This window comes from Zonotrichia albicollis, chromosome 1 (genome assembly GCF_047830755.1).
Source record: "Zonotrichia albicollis isolate bZonAlb1 chromosome 1, bZonAlb1.hap1, whole genome shotgun sequence".
In the NCBI taxonomy this organism is placed as follows: Eukaryota; Metazoa; Chordata; class Aves; order Passeriformes; family Passerellidae; genus Zonotrichia; species Zonotrichia albicollis.
The window spans coordinates 65,446,884-65,466,301 of NC_133819.1; the positions used below are offsets into that span (position 1 = coordinate 65,446,884).

Genomic DNA, 19,418 nt, shown 5'->3' on the forward strand with positions numbered 1-19,418 from the left:
AGCTAAGAAATTTAGTGAAGAATAGTATTAAGTCATCATTGTTGAGATATTAAAACAAAAATTATTGTCATCATGCTTTCCACTTATTCAGCATCTCTCATTTAAATCTTGTAATGCTGAAAAAAAAATTCTAGAAGTCCTGCAAGAGTACAGAGGCACCAAATATATTCTTACAATATATTCTCACTTGAAGAGAACTTGAAAAGACAGAACAGAAAGAAATTCTTACAGATGTTCTTAAGAGTGAAGAACAAAAGATCCAGTAAGAAGGTTTTTTGCTTGTATTCCTAAACTCCCAATTTCTGACTTTTCTTTCAGAACTATGGTTGCTGTTCTGCTGCTTTAGGAAAATCTATCTAAAACAAGTTTCTATCCAACTTGGTGGAGAGGATTTGTAGTTTCCTGTGTAAGTGTAGAGAAATAAAATAATTTATTTCCAAAGTCAAGCGTATTTACATGCAGAGAAGAACTACTTCCTTAAAGTTTGGTATTAGAAAAGGTAGAAAAGTCTTTGAACTATGGACTAAAATTTCCTCCCCATTGCAGGCTCTTATTGTCTAATCCACTCCCAAATGATTCCTGTGCCAGAGCAATCTGTGTCTGGAAAGTAAGTTTTAAGGATACTTTTACAAAATATGGATGCATTTAAATTCTGCAGACCTGAAAGTCATGGGTTATATTTACAATACATAGGGTGTATGCAGAACATTGAGTGAGGAAATAACAGGCTTTCTGCTTCATTTATTCTGAGAAAGCAACTAATTTCTGCTGTAAATATGCTTTTGCATGACTGATGGTTACATTGACTAGTGCTCAAAGAGAAATACATATCATTTGTTTCTGATATTAACTCAGTTTGACTTTAGAATGAAGTGAATGCTTGATTTTTAACTGCAACAAACAAGAGCTTAACAAGAAAAAGAATGAAAAAAAACTCTTTCTAGATTTCAAGTTTGAGCTGGTTTGACTGAAATTGCTAAGAATATGGTAACTCAACTTTGAAGATTTTTAGTTTGTCTTTGCGCTTATAAGGTGTCCATATTGATGTAGATGATTTTGTCACTTTGGGCCTTTACACTAGGATAGAAACTGCATTTTTTTCTATTTGCAGAAAACACAGTGCTAAGAGAGACCACAAAGAACTAAGAGGGAAGATAAGAATTTGGAGAAGTCGTGACAAAACACTGAGTGACATGAAAGTGTGGGATGTGTTTGAGTAAGGATGAGTAAAGGTTCTGTTCTTACACAGGAGGAATCAGCTCCACAAGCACAGGATAGATTTCAACATTAGTAACAGCTCTTCAGAAAAGGACCTGGCAGATGTTGTAGATCACAAGCTGAGCATGAGGCAACAGTTGCAAAAAAAGGAAAATGCTCTAGTACAGTGTACAAGGAGCCAGCCTGGGAAGGCACATCAGCTGCTCTTTCTGCTCCACTCCAACTCAGGGCCTGGGAGGTGGAATAAGACCTCTACTGAGGTTGCTTTTGGTTCTTTTCTGTGATTCAGGACATCATTGTACCTGAATGGTCTTATGGGTTCTTCATTACAGTGGTAATGTATATTATGGCCAGTATTTTCAAATGTCGGTATTTAATCAGAGGCATGTATGGAACAATGTTCTCATCAGCCACGTGCATGGTTTAATTCCCACAGCTTGTTTTTAAGTTTTGCACATGCCATGGGTAGAGAAGAACAGAAATACCAACATGACTTCAGTTCCCTGACTGCAACAGGTGCTCCAATACAGATTCCTGAGACCCTAAATTAAGCAGTGATAGGATAATCTGCTACTAATACCTAGTAGCTAAGATTGGATTAAAATCCGAAGCATGCAGTTAAGTGTTTCTTCCAGCTTCTGTATTAATAACAATAAATTCCAGATGGTATTGTTATCCTTTTAAATGATCAGTCAATTGTTGTGTCATTTTCTGAACTGTAGCCACAGTCTTCACAGTTCAATTGCATGTGGTGTGAAAAGTAATTCTGTATTATCTTTTTGGAAGTGTCCAGAAGAACTAGTGAATACTTTTGCTGTGGTTGTTAATGCTGACAATCTTAACAAAACTGTCCGGCTGTCATGAAAATCTCTCAGGTGCAGACTGAATTTTCTGGAAACAAGCAGCTCCACCTCACAGCAGCCAGTAAGCCAGAGACTAACATGGTCATCTAAATTAACACTGAATGAAAACCTGGGTTTCGTACTTCCCAGGTGCATTTTGGAATTGCTGGCTGTCCATTTAAACACCAACAGCAGATGTTCCACAGTGCATTGCATATTCACTGTGGTAGAAATGGCTTCTACATAATGGCATTTGAGGAACTGGGTTGGAGTATGTGAGGTGAAGGTTTAGGACTTTGCTGCAAGCCACATGCTAAAAATGAATTTTCTGTTTGATAGGTGAGCACCTGAGCATTCAATATCTTAACATTTCTAGATGGCTTTCTCTGTTAAGTGTTAACTTCTTTTTTCTCTCAGAGGAATTATGAAACAGGAACTCATGTAAGAAATTGTTTTTGCCTTTTGCAAAAAAAACCTGGTTTTTAAATCAATAAATGCAATTTTTTTGCCTGTCAGTGGTTGGATATGGTACACTACTCCAGATAATGTTGCAAACTTTATGTTACATTTCTGTACCATTGTTCACTCTCTATTCCCGTTTCTGTCTTTTTTTCCTTTTTTTTCCTTCTTCTCTAGCCTTTCCTTGTATAAAGATGGGAAGCCATCACCCTCCATGCAACCTGCAGCAAGTCCCGTTCTCAAAGGCTTGAGTTGACTGGTGCCAGCAGGGTAAGCAGTTCGCCTCCCCCACCCTCTCATACATACCAGTCTGCATTTAGCAGAAGTGGAGTTCATTTCCCACCTTGCCATCTACCAGAAGGGCCAGGGCTGGAGTATTTTTCCCTTTTGTTTCCATCCTGTGTTGGTACAAGGATGCCACTACAAGCAGCTATTGAAGAGATGTTGTGGCTTCCCCCCAACCCTCAACTCCCTTCTCACATAAGAACCTAAGCAGGTTTTAAGAGATAAATGTAATTCATTTTTTCTCTCGAGAGGCTGGGGAAAGCACTCCTGTGATCTGTTGAGCAGCTGAGATATAAAGGTGCCATACAGCTGGAGGGAGTGGTGAGTGTTCTCATCACCTGACCTGCATTTTACAATTCTCAGCACCCAACATATGCCTGACACATTGAGCTCTGCTGACAGGCTGTCTGCTTTTCAAATGGAAAAATATGACCCCACTAGTGAGCACTGCTCTTGAAATTCCAGCCTCAGAGCAATGAAATCCCTCTTGTTCTCCTCTAGGTCTTTTCTCAAAGGGATATAAAAACCTCTGTGCTAAAACAGTTTTGGAAAGGTTAGTTCTGCTTTCCGAATGCCCTACCTTTTCTCCTGTGCCTGACTACTTCCATTAAAGAGTCAGACAGGTTGGGAAAAGCCACTTGTGCAGTCAGAGCAGGGGTGAGTCTCAACTAAATGGTTTGGTCTGGCTCAAGCTTATGACAGATGCTGTAGCAACACTCATAAATCTGATGTTATTGGCTGTCCTTTGCTAGAATTATGTGGTTCATACCATCATCCCTTGTCGCTGGAGAGTTCAGAAGAATGCTTTATCATTTTGTAAAACATTAACATAAGCCTATTAAAATGCAAAAGCATCACATTAATATGGGGGTAAATCACCTAGTCTGGAGCCTTTAAGGCATGCTGTGAATTATTCAATACCATGATAGATTTAGCCAGCACAACATAGCAAGCCTTTGATTAGCCCCAGGATAAATTTTGCGAGGTCATTAAGATCAATATATTCCTTTAAATATACCTTCTACGTGTGAGTGTATGTGAAAGTGAAAAAAAATAAGAAAAACAAAAGGAAAACTGAAGTCTTGTGAAGGACAATCAAAGAGATCTCAGTCTTACAGGTTGTAATAAAACATGGCTGATACCAGACCCAGCTGACACAGCCTGGAGGCAAAACCACTTCTTCTGTTGTCTTGCTTACAGCAACAATTAGGAGAATGGAGTTTCCAGTGAGAAACATGGGCATGAACCCCTGATAGCTGGGTGTCAGAGACAGTTTGTCAAATACCAGGTAAATAAACAAACCTGATTCCAGTGGAGCTGCTTCAAACAAAATGGAAAGCAAACACACTTTCAGCAATATCCAACCACGTGCATAAATCTCATGCACATAAATCTGTTCAGTATTTGTAGAGGAAGAAAACCCATGCAAACAAAATAAACCTAGGTAGGGTATTTGTACGTTCACTTGATTGGTTTTTTTCTTCTTTAATCACAGATTATGTGAAGTGCTGTCTTTTAGTCTCTAATTAGAAATATCACCAGCTAAGGTGAGCCTTTACCCCTGTTAATCTGACCAGGATGTGCATTATGAATAATTTTGTCTGTATCTAGCCTGTCCTGCTCGTTTCTAGCACAGAAAGGAATGCTGTACCCACAAGTGTCTTTGATCAGGTACAGAACCTTCTTGCTTCTGCAAGTGTAATCAACTTCTGCTGTTAATGTTCCTCTGGGAGCTGGTAAATGAGTAGCATGTGTAATTTCTTCATTAGCATACCTGTTTACTCCCAGCTGTGCTTTGGAGTAGATTGGGGCAGGCTTCCCACCCAGCAAATGCAGTTCCTAGATTGGATCCACCACAGTGCTAAGTACCAACCTTATGAAACTTAGGTAACCCATAGTTGTTTATATATGTTTTGGCCTCTGTCCAGCATCAAAGAGGAACATATAGACTCTCTTTTAGAGGGTTTAAGAGCATGCTCCTAGAATTTGTGCATTGGAGGTTGTCACATGCAGATCCACTGCACAGTGCTCAAATTCCCTTTAGGGTGGTATCTGTGCACTGCTGAGTTCAGTGCACAGAGGGGAAATCATTGCCACAGCTCCTTTCCTGCCCTTCCACATGTAAAGTGTAGCATATTGGTAAGGTATATATTGATTTTTAAATTGCCAGAGGACTGAATGCATGTGATACTTTTACACAGATTTCCTGAGGCAGCTTTAAAGTGCAAGTATAGTGAAAGGTCACAATGAATAGAGTATATATGTTAAAGAAATGCTGTTCTTTGGCTCTAACCCACACCTCTGGCACTTCTTTCCAAAAGAATTAGGGAAGACAGTGGACCTGCTAAGCTGCCAGGCAAATTTTAATACTTACCATTTTGAAATGAGTTTCACATGGACATCTATTTTCTCATGTTTTCTTCTTCTCATTCTGCTCACTTTCAGAGCTTTATGGCAAAGCACATTTCTCAAAAGAGCTCCTCCTCCAAAGCACTTGTATCTTTTTTTTGTGATGTTCCTCCAAATTTTCTAGTAGCCTCAAAGCTCTCTCAAAGCTTTTCCTCAAAAAGACTTTACCTTCACTGACACTGTCTGCATCTGTTACAGTGTCATCAAACTTGTAAGAATGCAGCCCTGAAAGATTTTCAGATAGTTTCTAACTGTGCTCCTGAGACATTGGAACAACATGACTGGGTTTTTATGGTGTAAATTACAGAACTGACATGAAAACAGATGAGTTTATTAAAACAGAGTGAATCACTGATGACATTTAAGTCTAATTAAGTCAAGCTACCCAGCTTAATGATTTTGTTCCCGAGGAGGTAACTGTTTGGGAATTCATAATGTTTAACACAGATCTTCTGAAATAGGGTATTGTACCTAGGGGTGCCATTATCAGGGTCTGTAATAGCAAATGGTTTCACTTAAGATGCTGTGCCAAGGAAAATCACAGCAAAATGTATCCCAGTTCTTTGATAATCCAATCCCAAAATGTAGTCATGGTTGAATAAAAAGCAGGGGGTGAGAGTAGGGGCAAAGGGGGTTAAGACTGCTAAAACAAAAATGGTAGTTGTCATCCTCACCTATGAGAGTGCCCTATAGTTTTATGTTCAAAAAATACAGAAGTGAATCATTTATTTTGGTCTCAATACCAAAAATACCTCAAATTAGGGGAAAGCTGTTAAATGCTGACCCTCACAGTGGTGTTCTCCACAGATTTCAAAATAAAAGTTCTTGTTAAATGCTCACGAGTGCCCTAGTTGACTTTTCTTATTTCTCTACTGGGCTGCAGCATTTCTGTCTCTATGCAGCCAAGGCACACTTGTAATTAATTTTGATTTGCAGTCTGTGCCTGCAGCTTAACAGTTCAAGGATATTTTGTTGTGTAAACTAGATACTGTTCCTCTGACATAACTGCTGTTGTACAGAAAACCTTCCTGGAAATTAAACCCTAAACTCCTTCCTTCAGCACCAGGATGACTGTCTGCTTGCTCTTGAAGCACTTGAATAGAAAATTATGCTTATTTCTTCAGCAGAGTGTGTTTAAACAGCCCTGTTATCACTGATGGCACACAAAGGGGCAGTACAACCCTGTATGTTATATCTGCACCTGCTGGGACTTGCAAAAGTCACATCTTCATCTGCATATGGGAGGGATAGGTTGCATATAGAGCTTTTTTCCCCTGATACTCTGCAGTCAGGACAAAGTCACAACTTGATGATAACAAGGACCTTGACCCAGGTCCTCTGGAGGTAGCTATTTACTTTGGGGGTTTGGTTTCTAATTTTTGGGTGGGTTTTGCTGACGACAGTATATGTGGCAGGGAGCAGAACTATAGATCTTGGCACTTTAAATGGTTTTTGATGATTGCACAGAGCAAGAACTATATCTGTAATGCGTCTCTCATCAAAGGGTACCCTTTGCAAGTCTTTGGCTTACTGAAGTTCTTCATTGAGTCCTCTTGGCAAACATATAGCAAGGTGTTATGAGGGCTCTGAAATGCTCTCTGGCAATGCTGTCTTCTAACCACAGATTTCTGTTTAGGGTGATAGGGCATTTTTATGTTACTCAGTTCTGTCATAAGGACTGCAAAGAGTTACATTTCAGAGTTACAATTACATGGATGAAACACGTGCACTTTTGCATACCATTTTATTTGCAAGGTTATCCTCTTTCCTATTTTAATTTGAACAGCATCACTGACTCAGTTTACTCCTTATTTCTACAGCTGTGTGGCAAGAAGCAATAAGCACTGGACTCCAAAACATCAAGTGATGTACTCAGTACTTTACAAATATTGAGTTCTTATTAGGCAATAGTGACCTGTGTACAAAGCCAAACCAAAACAAAAAAGAACCCCAACCCAAAATCTGAGAAACAGACAAAACAATCCCCCATGCAGATATATAAATAAGTAATAAACCTAGATTCATTTCAGTGCATCTGCAGTACGTGAATAGAGCTATCACATTTCTTGCTTCATGGAGAGTTGTCATCTGTTGTGTCCTTACTTCACTGTAAAGTTGTACTGGATCTGCCAAAGCATATATGCAATATTAAACACCACATGCAATGGATGCGTGCACAGCAAATGTTATGTAAACTGTTGAGATAATTTAAAGTCCTAATTTATGTCACTGCACAAATCTCCTCTGTTTGTTTCTCCAGCTAACTTAACCACTCACACAGTTCATTTATTGTTTCAACTGGGAACTTAAGAACTACAGACCCTTTCTAAAGTCAGCAGGGCATTCCTAAATGGACCCTGTTCAGAAGAATGGACATTTATTTAATTGCAGTGCATATCATTTCAGTATTAAACTGCCTGTAAATGCTGTTCCACTGCTAGATTTTGTCCCACACAGAGAAACATAAAATAAAGGGTAATCTGGCTTGATTGGCCAGGAGAGAGGTATAGCCATGAGAGGCTAATATAGAAATAGCAAAGATGTTTACACAGAGAGCTATTTTGGCCAGCTGCCAGGAGCCCAAGCGCTACACTTGATTTATATAGATATTTGTGCAGCCTTGCAATCTAGAATAAATTTTGCTGATATTACCAAATTTATTGTGAGTGGAAATAAAAATATGAATACCACTGCAATAAAAAGCTGCATACTATTTGTTTTCCTTTCCTTGTAGGTACAGCAGCTGTTTGCTGTTTCATTGGGAGTCCTTAGTCTCACATTTCCCTTAACATCTAGAAAGCTGGCTGCCTTGGATACTACTTGTCTGCATGGCTCTGAAGGGTGTATAAGATACTGTGATCTGGCTTCTTCCTTTCTTTTTCATGAAAGTTCTGTTAAAGTGTTCTCATTTTCTAAAAACAATTTTAAGAAAGAAGTTGTAGCACTCTTTAGGATTCATCATGCTGCACAGGCTAGCCTGGTAGTCATGATCAGAAAAATCATGTGATAAAACAGGATGTCTCCAGTCCAACATCCTGCTCAAGGCAGGGCCAGCTGAGGGATGAGGACAGATTGCTCAGGGATTTAATGAGCTGAATGTTGGAAAACTCTAAGGCTGAAGACTGCAAAACCTTTGTGACCAGCATGTTAGCCATTGTTCCTATGGGGAAAATAGATTTTCATTATAGCTAGTCTGGAACTCTCTTGTTTCCATTTATGGCTGTTTCCTTATGTAATCCTCATTTTCTACAGTTAGGTGTTGCTCTTGAACACTTTCTCCTAAACAGTGAAGCCTGGGAAATCTTGTTTGAGGGGACTGAGGCAAAGAAGACATTGATTAATTCAGCCATGTTTTGGCTTGCTGTCACATACCCCATGTAACAAAGGTCCCCACAGTTTCCCTGTTTAGTTTTTTATACTAAGGGTTCTTGTCACCCTTGATACCCCTTACTGGTGTCAACTTTGAGTAAGCTTTAGCTTTGATAGTGTTGTCCTTGCATGCCCAGAAAATATTTCTAAATTCATTCTTCATAGCCTGTCCCTGCTTCCACCTCCTTCCACTGCCATTTCACATTGAAGCTTCATCTCAAGCTCCCTGCTTAGCAAAAGTCTCATGAAGAATCTGCTTCTCCTCCTGAATTTCAGGGGAGATCGTTTGTGTGTTCAAAGGATGCTGTTCTTGGAAGTTTACTGAGTTCACAGAGATCCTTGGCCCTTGAAAACTGGCTCCCACCAGAACCCACTTAAACTGAATAAACTGAGTCTGCTCACCTGAGTACTCTGCTGCTGTTCTCCCTCACACTTATCAGCATCTGGAACTTCCCTGTTCCATGGCCACTACTGCCAAAGCTACTCCTGATTACCATATCTCCAGCTCATTCCTCCTTGTTCGTGACAGGCAGATCCAACTTGTGTCACCTTTGGTTAGCCCATGCTACATCAGTATCAAAAAGGTGCCTTTGGTGGCACAGACTCATTTTGTTGTGAGACTGCATCAAACTGTTTCGTTGCTTGCAATCAACTTACAGGCAACTGAAGCACTCAGGTTTACTGGAATGGATTTTTGCTTTTCTTTCTTTGTTTTCTGAGAGACTTTTTAGAGTTATCGTGCTCTGATGAAATTTTGCTGTAGTTGGGTAGATGTTTAGTACGCAGATCAGTACAGCTGTGCACTAGTGAATCCTGCCAGGCCTAACCCACATCTGTAACCAGCTGTACACAGCAGTTTCCTCTATTTGGATGCCTTACTGAGCACCTTAATCCCAGGACCCAGGTGCAGCCCCCATGCTGCCAATAGTCATGCTGGTTAAATTCCAAGGGTGGAAACTGGAGGCTTGGAGGAGCTTTATGAGGTTTTTCCAACTCTGGAAATGGCAGTATGATTGTCATCCAGAGAGAATATGCTCTGACTCTCTGCCTTTTTGCAAAGATGCCATCCTTTGCTGCTGCTTGCAGTGTCCTCTCATGCTCTGAGTAACTCCTGAACTCAAGGAATGGAGAGAGCCCTCTTAAAAATTCTTGGCATTATCTGTGGAAGATGGTGGGCCTCTTAAATAAAGGCAAAGAGTTTTAGAACTTTCTATACCCACCAACAGACTGCCCTGACTTTCCAATGGCTTATGCACTTTTACCTACAAGAAATTAAATGTGGCATTTTCATTCTCTTTAATTGGGAAAAGCATAAATAAGTTACTAGAGTGTTGCTTGAAAACTGTTTTTTTGTTTAACAAAGATATAATGGATATGTCATCTTTTATATAAATTCAAAAGAAATTCCCTTTACTTCTATGAAAGTAGGGAAAAAAGATGATACTATTTTAAGTCATACTTGGGGCAACTTATGTGCATTTCATAAATATGACACCCTTCTTTCCTTTAATATTCATTCATGTACTTGGTCTTGCCTCTCATATATTTCCTTTAAAAATTCCTTAGTAGCCTTCAGGTCAAATGTGCAGATTCAGAGGGCTCTCCATGATTAAAGCATATATAACTTTCTTATACAGTCCACTGTCTGTTGTTTGGCATTTGGGGAAAGCACTCGTTTTTGTAAAGAGTGTACAGCAAATGCATGTTCTTCAGTAAAGGTTATATACCTGTATTTTCCTGTCTCCTATTGCTCCTATTTTAAGAAGGAAGAACAATGAGTTTATGCTCCAAACTGACTTAAGTGTCATGTATAAAATGCGAATGTTATCTGTGGAAAGAAAACGGGGAAATTGCATAGCATAATAAAAAGATCTAACTCTTAATCTTGAAATGCACATTAATTTCTTCAGGCCACTTGCCAGTATTTTTTTTCCCTTGTCTAACTGCTCTGAGGAAAAACAGTATTTTTCTTTTTCTGATAATCAGAGAAGCAAGTGGTTTTGCCCAGGGACAAAAAGAGTGTATTTCTCTTGTGTTTTGAAGGCAAGTGCATGCTCACTTTGCTCACACTGCAACAACCTAGCAGTTGTACAAAATCAGTTGTGGGACACTGAACTCAGGGTGTGTCCTGCTGAGAAACTAATGACTTCTGCTTGGCTTGGAGCAGGAAGAATGAACTTCTATTTGCTTGCAGAATGCCATGTAGAAATTAACACTCAAGTGAAAGCTGTGGGGTTTATTATGGTCCTCAGACTACTTGTGGGGTTGATCTGAAGTGTATCCTCTGATGTGGAAAAAAAATCAAATGTTCTCTGCAAACGTTCTCTCTCTGACCTTCTTATTAAGCAAAATAATAATCTGAGAATAAAGGAAGTGGTAGAACACTTGCTGGTATGGTTAATACAACCTTCTACTTTTCTGAAAGCAAATCCCAGTGTCCTGGCTCAGTTCCTTCTCTGTCAGAATTAATCTTGGAGCTGCTGTAGTGAGAGAATTCTATAAAGGACTAAGATAAGTGCTGATAAAACTGGCAGTTTTGGAGAGAAAAAGGAGCAATTGCCCATTATTTTGGGGAGTAAAGTATAAATACTTTCTTTATTCTCCACAGTGATAGTCTCATTAAAATTGAGTCACTTGACTACATGCAAGTACTGCATGTGGTCTATTTCTAGAATAATGGAGAGCTCAGATATCCATCTCATTCTTAGGATCTTATATACAGATTAATCTATCTTTTAACAAATGCTTTCTAAATAGTATGGAATGCCTCTGGGGGAGGAAGGGAGAGAAAGAAAATCTTCCTAAAGCTCAAGAAGAGAGGAAGCTATTGCATGCTAAATTACATTTATGTAATATTTCTCTATGTCAACTGCATGATCTGGGGAGTGAAGGAACTGAAATCTACTATGCAGAGGGACATTCCCTTGTAATTTACATATTCCTTAAAATTTCTCACAGAAGATACATATCTTTTACAACAAATCTGAACCTACTGATTCTTGCTTTTACAGACTCCTTAGAAGTAATCCATGTATCATCAGGAACCACAGGTTGAAGTATCTGATATATATATATAATATAATTAATTAATAATATATATAATTACCAGATTTCTCAGTTGTTTATTTCAGCCAAAGTGGCATCTGCTAGGTACTGCCCTATAGATTCCTTCAAAGAAGCCTTTTACATCATCAAATATGGAGTAAATCTAACAAGTGCATGAACTTGTCATTTGATTGCATCTAATACTGATACTTATTTCCTTTGAGCAATGCTGACTCTTGTCAAAGTCTGTGAAATGGAAAGGAAGAGATGAACCACGCAGCCTCTCAGCTATGATGCCAGAAAACAATATATTTAGTCTTATCTCTGGTAAATACAGTTTTGTAGGCTACCTTATTTTTGACAACTTTCCCCTTTCTCTGTTTAAATTCATAGTTGCATCCACATGGCATCTTCTTTACCAAGAAGATAGAATATGTTTGAACATCAGAGCTGTCATCCTTTGCTAAGAAACCCATCTGAATAGAGGTGCCTAATTGTGTCTTAGCTGACAGTTCATTATCCAAATTTTCAGTGGTCACCAGCCACTGCTCTTTCAGGGCTTCTTGTGAGTTCTCCTTTATTTGTCTATTCAGATACACCCTATAAGTTATGGATATGTCTAGTGTCCCTGCAGCTCCTGGTCTCCTTCTCCTCTGCTCCTTCTTTTGCTTGCAGAAGTGCTGAATTACTTATTTAGGTTCCACTTTGTAATTTTCTCCTTTGTACTTGAATGATGTACATGCAGCCACAGGTCACATCTTGCTTCTGCTTCTTCCTCCAGAGAATGAAAGGGCATTCAGGAGCCAGAAGGACTATCAGTACTAAATTATCCAAGAGACTTTTCAAATCTTTCTCAAACAGAAGTCCCACTGCTCCCACCAAGTCCCCCTCTGGGACTTTAATTTCTTTCCCTAAGCTGCCTTGTTGTCATTCTTCCTTCAAATGTTACTGACTCCAAGAATAAGATGGAAAGGCTCTCACAAGCTTTTCTCAACAACTTACCTTATTTTCTCCTAATAGCTTTTGCTCCTGTTTTTTTCCTTGTTTTTTTTCCTTCCCCAGTGCTGTGTGACAGCATGATTGAACTACTCCCTTCCCTTCCTTCATCCATCTGGTGGCTCCTTCTATTCATGTCCTAAACACATTTCAATGTTCTATGCCCTTAAACTTTTATAAGTCTTGTCACTGTGATCCTACTGTCTTTCATCTTGAGTGTCATGCATTTGATGATAACCTCTAACCTTTTCCCACCTTCTACACACCCTCATTATTCCCTACTGCTGTGTCAGAAATGCAGCTCCTGCAACAACCTTCTGCCTGGCAATCAAAGCACATTTTTACTTCATTGAATCTTCTGATTCTCCCTTCCAAGAAGAAATGCTTCATCCCAACACCTCATCAAGCCAAATCTCTGTCTTTGGTTCCTTTAGTGTAGTCCTCAGTTCCAACCCCATTGCTCTGTTCACTTTCCTTCACTCTTGGTGGCTGCTGTTATCTCCTAGCATGTAGGTACCTCCTTCTTCTCATTCAAATTCTTCCTCAAAGCACATTTTATCAGAGCTGTTGTCACTAGCCTGTCCTCAGCATTCTAGTATTATTTACAGGCCCTTTAATGATAAGAGAAAAAATGAAAAGCAAAACCAAACTCAACATGAACATTGTAAGTCGTCCTTTCTCTGCACCTTCAAAAGAGTCTTTTTGACATCTGTTGTTCTTCAGGATAAAGTAGGACAGTGTTTGTCTTGTAGAGCACCACAAACACCACTGGTGCCTAACAAATGTTGTTAATAACTGTAACTGACCCTTTCTTCTGAGCAGCCACTTGGAATTGTCTACGTACAGGGGTTGTATAATCAGGCTGCTGTCTCAAGGGGCCTGCTGCCAGCATCTCCATGTCCCCCATGAGCAGCAGGGCATGACTATGTATTAATAATGAGCTATGAGATGCTTGAGGTTTTTTCATCTCCTTGCTAACGAGAAAAAGCCAAAGTAAATGTATGTAAGAGATCCTTGTCTGAAGCGAAGACAAGATGACATTTTCGTGCAGTTCTAAAATTCTCTTTAGACTCTTTGTTTGCGTTGTGTAAGAAGCTGCTATGACAATACACAGTCAATGTGGATGAGAAACAAAGGGGTCACTTATGTGGGACACGAATCCTATTTCCTGAGGTACTCTTATTACACAGTTATTTGCTGGCTGAAGAAGTTGGAGTCTGCTACCAACTTCAGCAGAAGGGGGAGTTTGGTCTGCAGCTTCCCATTTCAAAAGCAGCTCAAGAAAAATATTAAGACCTTCAAAAAACGTGGCTCTGCTGCTGAACAAAATAGATTACAGAGAGTAGCCAAAGAACTAGGTGGCTTTCATAAATGTGTGTTCAGCTGCAGGAGAGACCAGATTATTCAGTGGTTTCCCTCTCTCAGCATAAGCCAGGAATTTGGTGGATGGCTTATATGAAGACTTAAGTCCTTGTTTTGCATCTGAATTCCATGGCAGAAAAATGTTTGCCCATGCTTGAACTCAATGTGGATTTTTAAGAGACTTGCAAATAGCTTTTGCCACATCAGACTGTAGCATGTAAGAGCAGCAGCTCCCAGGTGCAGTTCAGAACAGGAGTGTAATAGCAATGTAACAGCCTATTACAGTGGAATATGGACACAACAGGATCAAATTAACTCCCAGCAAGAAGGGAACACTTACAAAGTGTCTCTGAAAGTCCACTTGAGCTACACTGAGATCTTTGTTCTTTAGTAAGAATACTGTTAATTACAAAACTCCCTTCATCTCAAACAAGGAGTTCTCTCTCTGGCTGGTGTTTTTTTTTTTTGTTTTGGTTTTTTTTTTTTGTTTTGTTTTGTTTTGTTTTGCTTTTTTGTTGATGGGGTTTTTGTTTGGTTTTTTTTCCAAGAGAGGGAGGTGAGTGAGAGGAGTGGTTGGTTAAAGATTCTTTTTCCCCTGAGTACTGTTACCAGCTATTCACACACTTGAGCTTATAAAAAAGGCTCATTTTTCCACAGTCTGCACTCTCTTTTCCCAAAGATTTAAAACAGAGCAGTGCCAGAAATATCAGAAGCCTCCTTTCTGTGAGACTGCACTTTTTGTTTAGCAAAACAGACTTCTGAACAGATTAGGAGTGCATTTACTGGGGTTTTAAAAGCAGAGAATCTCGTCTGAACGTGACTCTGCCATGTTGCTGTTGTGGTCACTTGTAGCAAAGGAAAATACTCAGTTTTAGTGGCACTTCTTGACCTGTTCCATACAAATCTGAACAGCCATACACAGTTTGGGGAAGCTTTTAGCATTCAGCTTGTTGATGCTGTCTGCAGTTGATGTTGGCAGGGTTCCCAGGAGAGGTTATCACTGCTTTGATCATATATGCAATATCTCATTTCAAAGTGAGGGACAACCCCAAATTTCTACATAACTTCTAATGGTGAAGACTACTCCGCTATCAAATGGAGAAAATAATTTCTTTTTGGCAGTGATTTTTTACTTTGTAAAGCAAGTGATAGACTGCTACTTAGGTCTGCAAGTGAGTTTTCCTGTCTGTTGCACATGAAACCTCTTGAGACATTGAACATGAGCCTTTGCCAATAGGTATTAGCATGCTTTGCTTCCCTCTCTTAGGCAACTCTTTCCATTAGATCTTAATACTTTAGGCAAGAGAGAGAAAGCAAGAGAGACAGTGAGAGAGAGCAAATTCCTCTTGAATAACACAGCTTGTTTACAAACCTTCCACAGCCTGAACTAAGCCAATGGGAGGTCTCTAAATTAGCTATTGGAAAAGCATTTCAGGAGGGTTTGTGTACTGGAATGGAATTGATAATAAAAGTTTCTTGTCTGTACCCTGTGAGCTGATTAGCTCAGGAAGAGTACACACAGTGTTACAATTAGCATTCAAAGCCTATTCATCTGTACACTGGCACAGAGAACAGTCTCTGTGGGAGGCTTAACTGGGAGAATTATTCCTTCTTCTATGCTGTTTATAGTTAGTTGAGCTTTAAAGGATCCAAAGCCTTTAAAGAGACTTGGTCTTCAGGAAATCATTGAAGATGCTAGAAGCTGAGGTGCTTACGAATTGTCAGGTCTCAGAGGAGCTGCTATATTGCTCTCTATAAAGCCTGGCATTTTGCACTACAAAAACATTGTTTAATCAGTAACACATCTAAAATAATGTCAGTAGTCAGGATTCAGTAGCCAAGACAATTGAATGTGTTATATGTGACAATTCTTTCTGCAATGTTGCAGTTGCTAGTACAGATGTGGAAAACCACAAGAAATTGAATAAATTAGTGGTCCTATAGCACTATAGATGTGCCTGTTTTTCCAGGTATAATGATAGGCCCTGCATTTAAAGAAGACATTAAAATTTAAATAAATGGGGCTGAAATACCATGGAGCACCAAAAGTGCGTGATTTCCTAACACGGGGCATTGCATTAACAGTGCTCTTGCTTGCAGGTTTATCCAAACAAGAGTTTGAACTTCCTTCTCACCCTTCTGTAACTGTCAATACCAGGGAAGATTGACAGAAACCCACAGGATACTTACACTGCTCCCACTCAACCAAATGCTACATTGGGAATCCCAGACTGCCCTATGCCTGAGTAATGTGCACAAAACAAGCTCCCTTCAGTCCTCAGCTGTGGGCAGGCGTGGGGGACTGCCAGTCCCGCTGCATGTAATTTTCCATTTTTGTCCATGTGTCCTAGGAGCCAAGGTTTTCAAGGACAGCATCTCCATGTGAGAATGGCTGTGGGCCATGTCAGTGCTTTACAAGTTTCCCCTCAACAAAAGGAAAGAAGAAGAGCCTTCATGCTCTGGGGGGAAGTTGACCTCAAAACTCTCATGAGTTCCCCAAGTCAATTTGGATTTCGTTGTCTTTTGACTTCCAAAAGGTCTTTGTGTCTACTTTGTTACCACAGAGATTATTTGCTCTCCAGCTACTACTTTACTGTCACGTTGCAGGAGCCTGAGTGCTGTGAACACCTGTCCCAAGGGTTGAGAATCCATTCAGGCTGTTCCTGAGGCCAGACAGATGTGGGAGCTGGAAAGGCTGCTTGTGCAGCCAGCTTGTCTTTCTACTCTTTGCAAGATTGCACCCTGCCTGCATTTCTTCCCATTAATGCCTCACTGAATACATCTTTGTGTATTAGCAGGATGGTAGCCTCTTTGATAGTCTTTTGGGCTCCAAGTGCTCTTAGCATTCAGAAATGCACTCTGAGCTCAGTCTGTCCCTTTCTCGTTATCCTGCTTCTGCGTCTCAGCATCTGCTGAGATCGAGCAATTCCCTTCCTTCATTTATATTTATATTTTGAAGGTATTTATAGATTCAAGCTATGGCCCCACGAGTTTTCTTTTCTCTAGGTTATATTTATAGATCTTTGATAAGCATCCCCTAGTATTTTGTTCTTATCTTCCAATGCTTATGTGCTGATTGTAAGCAGTTGCTTTGCTGCCTCCCCCCCTGCCCCGCCATGATTTTGCTCTGCATTATTCCAAATGTAGTGATTCTAGGTCTCATTTTAATGTAACTATATTAATTGAAAATGAAGCAGCCCCAGTAGATATAATACATAATCCTTCAACAATCCAGCCCCTGTAAAAAATAATCTTAAATGGTTTCTATTTTCCTACCTTTTAGAAGCTTGCTGCTGTTTCTTCTGCTGCCTGGGACAGGGCCTGTCTCTAGCTGTCCTTACAGCACTCAGCACAGTGGATTTCCACTTGCCTCTGGGTTCCTTCTCTTGTTCTGTAATGTGAGATAATTTGAAACAAAGGCAGCAATGACTGAAGAGTGAAGAATCACGTGTAAAGCCAGAATCTCACCAGCTCTGCTTTTGTAAAACACTTAATTTTCACACTGAACATTCCCAAACTGCTGTAACTGTAAGAGAGTTAGAATTGAAGGTGATAATGATATGGACTGGTGCAGATTTCCCTGAACCATACGCAAAATCAGCAATCTAGGCTCATAAATTAAGTTCAATAGCTGTGAAAGTGCCTTGAATTATTTAGCTTACTTGTCCAATGAGAACTGAAAATTATTAAACTCTTGCCAACTGATGTATGTACAATTTTTTTTTCACAGCACATTTTTCCTTGTGTACAGTTGGCATATTTTTAGACAAACATGGTCCGTCATTCTTCTGCCCTCTGACTTGTTTGGAATCTTTTTTATAGATTTTTCTTCCATTTCCCCCAAATAACTTTTCTCTAATTTTGCCTCCAAGTTTCAGACAGTGCTTTGATTGTATCTTCATGAGCATTCTGACCTTAAAATACCTTGACTTAAGAATTTGTCTGTGTGATAATGCAAGCTAGATTCAAGAAAGAAGAATATTATTTTCCTCTTAGTTTGCTGGTTTTTTTAACTTCTTGGAACAAGTGGAAACTTAACTTGTTCCGAAACAACTGGGGATTTAGTTTACATCTGCCTGGGCTTTCCTCTGGTGAGAAGGCATTTTCTTAAACAAGTAATATTGAAAAGGAGACACTGCTGCAATTTCAAATAGTGGTAGATAACAGGAACTTTGCTATGCAGTCTTGCTTGTTTTAGGAATGCCCTTCTCTCGTTATCACTTAGTGGCTCCTGATAATTGTTGAAAAAGTTGATATTTACATGGGGCTTACAGAATCAAGAGATATGTGGCATATTAGAAGGATTCTGTTCTCTTAAGCATGTTTTTCAAAGGTTACCCTAGCCCAGAGCAACAAAGCTTAATACGTGCTTGTTGAAAGGTTTGATTGGTTTTCTTTTCTATAACCTCAAAAAGTTTAACCTTTTAAGTGAGTAAATGCATATATTCAGCATGAATATATTTCATTAATTTATCCAGAATATTTCAAGGAACAGAGTAAGATCATTTGTCACAGCAGAGGAGAGGATGGCAGAATGATTCTATCAGTATGCTGCTGAGCCTGGACATCCTGTGCTGTTTTCACTTTTTGTGCTGCCTTGTGTCTCTGAGTGAGGGTTTGGGTTAGAAAGCCATAAAAGTCCAACAGGGTGGAATAAGCTGAAAGCTTGGAAACTCAAAACCTGCAATTTCAGTGACTAGTACACCTAGTACTTGTAAGATTAAGTTACAGTGTATAGGGGAACATTTCTCTGACAGACTCTTTACACATTTTACATGTATATTTTTATAGTAGGGTGAGCAGTTTCCCAATATCACCATCTAAGGCTGCATTTTAAAAGAGTCACCTCTTACGTGTGCAAGAACATAATGGCCATCATGCACAATTTGCAAGCAGGTCATTGCTGGAAAACCTGAAGGATGTTTGAGGCATTTTAATTCTGCTAGTAGGAGCAATAACATAATGACGGTAAATAAGATCATTCCTAGATGAGGAAATGAGGGATTACTTGCCTAATAAGCCATTTGTATAAGGAAATGCTTATTCAAGGTTGAAAATGTTTCCAAACTTCAGCAAAAATCTTGGAATAAAAGCCTCCAATCTGCCGTCTCTTTATCTTCACAAATCTAAGATGCTGCTGTACACTTAAGGTGTGGAGATGCTGTGTGAGCCTGTCTGCAGCTAACAAAAGCCAAAGCCCCTTTCCCCCTCTATTAGTTGTTGAGAAGTGGTAACCTAAATTTGGAAGAAATTAAGTGTGCTATCACTAAGGGATTTCCAAATGAGCATTATACTAGTGACTGTAAAAGCCACATGTGGCATAGTGAGAAAACACATAAATCCCCTTGTTTTATGCTGTTACACCTTTGACAGGGCCCCTCTTGGGATGGTTGGTCCTAAGATGCATTAATTATAGCACTTAAGTTCAAATGT

At 39.5% G+C, this 19,418-nt stretch overlaps 2 long non-coding RNA genes across 2 annotated transcripts in view; one reads left to right on the forward strand and one right to left on the reverse strand.

Annotated features, from left to right (window-relative positions):
* LOC113458570 (uncharacterized) overlaps window positions 1-19,418 on the forward strand; it is an 82,722-nt gene that overhangs the window by 49,255 nt on the left and 14,049 nt on the right. Inside the window, exon 3 of the long non-coding RNA XR_003378934.2 lies at window positions 2,697-2,789. This is a non-coding gene — a long non-coding RNA (uncharacterized LOC113458570). The remainder of the gene's footprint in view (window positions 1-2,696; window positions 2,790-19,418) is intronic.
* The window catches only part of LOC141729366 (uncharacterized), an 86,095-nt gene that overhangs the window by 38,870 nt on the left and 27,807 nt on the right, over window positions 1-19,418 (reverse strand). The window contains exon 2 of the long non-coding RNA XR_012580837.1: window positions 17,262-17,376. This is a non-coding gene — a long non-coding RNA (uncharacterized LOC141729366). The remainder of the gene's footprint in view (window positions 1-17,261; window positions 17,377-19,418) is intronic.